The sequence below is a fragment of the Lissotriton helveticus genome, chromosome 11 (assembly GCF_964261635.1).
Source record: "Lissotriton helveticus chromosome 11, aLisHel1.1, whole genome shotgun sequence".
Lineage (NCBI taxonomy): Eukaryota > Metazoa > Chordata > Amphibia > Caudata > Salamandridae > Lissotriton > Lissotriton helveticus.
The window spans coordinates 1153387664-1153390746 of record NC_136072.1 but is presented as its reverse complement, the minus strand read 5'-3'; positions in this window follow the sequence as shown (position 1 = coordinate 1153390746).

Sequence of the window (3083 nt, the reverse complement as noted above, 5' to 3'; positions counted from 1 at the left end):
TATAACATAAGCATGGTCTCTCTATTCACTAGTGCAAGGCCTGTGAGAATCCAACAAAGCAAGGTCTCTCTCTTCAATACTGCAGGAGCTGTATGAATATAACAGAAGCATGGTCTCTCTATTCACTAGTGCAAAGCCTGTGAGAATCCAACAAAGCAAGGTCTCTCTCTTCAATACTGCAGGAGCTGTATGAATATAACAGAAGCAATGTGTCTCTTTTCACTAGTGCAAGGCCTGTGAGAATCCAACAAAGCAAGGTCTCTCTCTTCAATACTGCAGGAGCTGTATGAATATAACATAAGCATGGTCTCTCTTTTCACTAGTGCAAAGCCTGTGAGAATCCAACAAAGCAAGGTCTCTCTTCTCTACTGCAGGAGCTGTATGAATATAACAGAAGCATGGTCTCTCTATTCACTAGTGCAAGGCCTGTGAGAATCCAACAAAGCAAGGTTTCTCTTCACTACTGCAGGAACTGTATGAATATAACATAAGCATGGTCTCTCTATTCACTAGTGCAAAGCCTGTGAGAATTCAACAAAGCAAGGTCTCTCTTCACTACTGCAGGAACTGTATGAATATAACATAAGCATGGTCTCTCTATTCACTAGTGCAAGCACTATGAGAATCCAACAAAGCAAGGTCTCTCTCTTCAATACTGCAGGAGCTGTATGAATATAACATAAGCATGGTCTCTCTATTCACTAGTGCAAGGCCTGTGAGAATCCAACAAAGCAAGGTCTCTCTCTTCAATACTGCAGGAGCTGAATGAATATAACATAAGCATGGTGTCTCTTTTCACTAGTGCAAAGCCTGTGAGAATCCAACAAAGCAAGGTCTCTCTCTTCAATACTGCAGGAGCTGTATGAATATAACAGAAGCAAGGTGTCTCTTTTCACTAGTGCAAGGCCTGCGAGAATCTAACAAAGCAAGGTCTCTCTCTTCAATACTGCAGGAGCTGTATGAATATAACAGAAGCAATGTGTCTCTTTTCACTAGTGCAAGGCCTGTGAGAATCCAACAAAGCAAGGTCTCTCTCTTCAATACTGCAGGAGCTGTATGAATATAACATAAGCATGGTCTCTCTTTTCACTAGTGCAAAGCCTGTGAGATCCAACAAAGCAAGGTCTCTCTTCACTACTGCAGGAGCTGTATGAATATAACAGAAGCATGGTCTCTCTATTCACTAGTGCAAGGCCTGTGAGAATCCAACAAAGCAAGGTTTCTCTTCACTACTGCAGGAACTGTATGAATATAACATAAGCATGGTCTCTCTATTCACTAGTGCAAAGCCTGTGAGAATTCAACAAAGCAAGGTCTCTCTTCACTACTGCAGGAACTGTATGAATATAACATAAGCATGGTCTCTCTATTCACTAGTGCAAGCACTATGAGAATCCAACAAAGCAAGGTCTCTCTCTTCAATACTGCAGGAGCTGTATGAATATAACATAAGCATGGTCTCTCTATTCACTAGTGCAAAGCCTGTGAGAATCCAACAAAGCAAGGTCTCTCTCTTCAATACTGCAGGAGCTGTTTGAATATAACATAAGCATGGTCTCTCTATTCACTAGTGCAAGGCCTGTGAGAATCCAACAAAGCAAGGTCTCTCTCTTCAATACTGCAGGAGCTATATGAATATAACATAAGCACGGTGTCTCTTTTCACTAGTGCAAAGCCTGTGAGAATCCAACAAAGCAAGGTCTCTCTCTTCAATACTGCAGGAGCTGTATGAATATAACAGAAGCAAGGTGTCTCTTTTCACTAGTGCAAGGCCTGCGAGAATCTAACAAAGCAAGGTCTCTCTCTTCACTACTGCAGGAGCTGTATGAATATAACATAAGCATGGTCTCTCTATTCACTAGTGCAAAGCCTGTGAGAATCCAACAAAGCAAGGTCTCTCTTCACTACTGCAGGAGCTGTATGAATATAACAGAAGCATGGTCTCTCTATTCACTAGTGCAAAGCCTGTGAGAATCCAACAAAGCAAGGTCTCTCTTCACTACTGCAGGAACTTATGAATATAACATAAGCATGGTCTCTCTATTCACTAGTGCAAAGCCTGTGAGAATTCAACAAAGCAAGGTCTCTCTTCACTACTGCAGGAACTGTATGAATATAACATAAGCATGGTCTCTCTATTCACTAGTGCAAGGCCTGTGAGAATCTAACAAAGCAAGGTCTCTCTTCACTACTGCAGGAACTGTATGAATATAACATAAGCAAGGTGTCTCTATTCACTAGTGCAAGGCCTGTGAGAATCCAACAAAGCAAGGTCTCTCTCTTCAATACTGCAGGAGCTGTATGAATATAACATAAGCATGGTCTCTCTATTCACTAGTGTAAAGCCTGTGAGAATCTAACAAAGCAAGGTCTCTCTTCACTACTGCAGGAACTGTATGAATATAACATAAGCATGGTCTCTCTATTCACTAGTGCAAGGCCTGTGAGAATCCAACAAAGCAAGGTCTCTCTCTTCAATACTGCAGGAGGTGTATGAATATAACATAAGCATGGTGTCTCTTTTCACTAGTGCAAGGCCTGTGAGAATCTAACAAAGCAAGGTCTCTCTCTTCAATACTGCAGGAGCTGTATGAATATAACAGAAGCAAGGTGTCTCTTTTCACTAGTGGAAGGCCTGTGAGAATCCAACAAAGCAAGGTCTCTCTTCACTACTGCAGGAACTGTATGAATATAACATAAGCATGGTCTCTCTATTCACTAGTGCAAGGCCTGTGAGAATCCAACAAAGCAAGGTCTCTCTCTTCAATACTGCAGGAGCTGTATGAATATAACATAAGCATGGTCTCTCTATTCACTAGTGCAAGGCCTGTGGGAATCCAACAAAGCAAGGTCTCTCTCTTCAATACTGCAGGAGCTGTATGATTATAACAGAAGCAAGGTGTCTCTTTTCACTAGTGCAAGGCCTGTGAGAATCTAACAAAGCAAGGTCTCTCTTCACTACTGCAGGAACTGTATGAATATAACATAAGCATGGTGTCTCTTTTCACTAGTGCAAGGCCTGTGAGAATCCAACAAAGCAAGGTCTCTCTCTTCAATACTGCAGGAGCTGTATGAATATAACA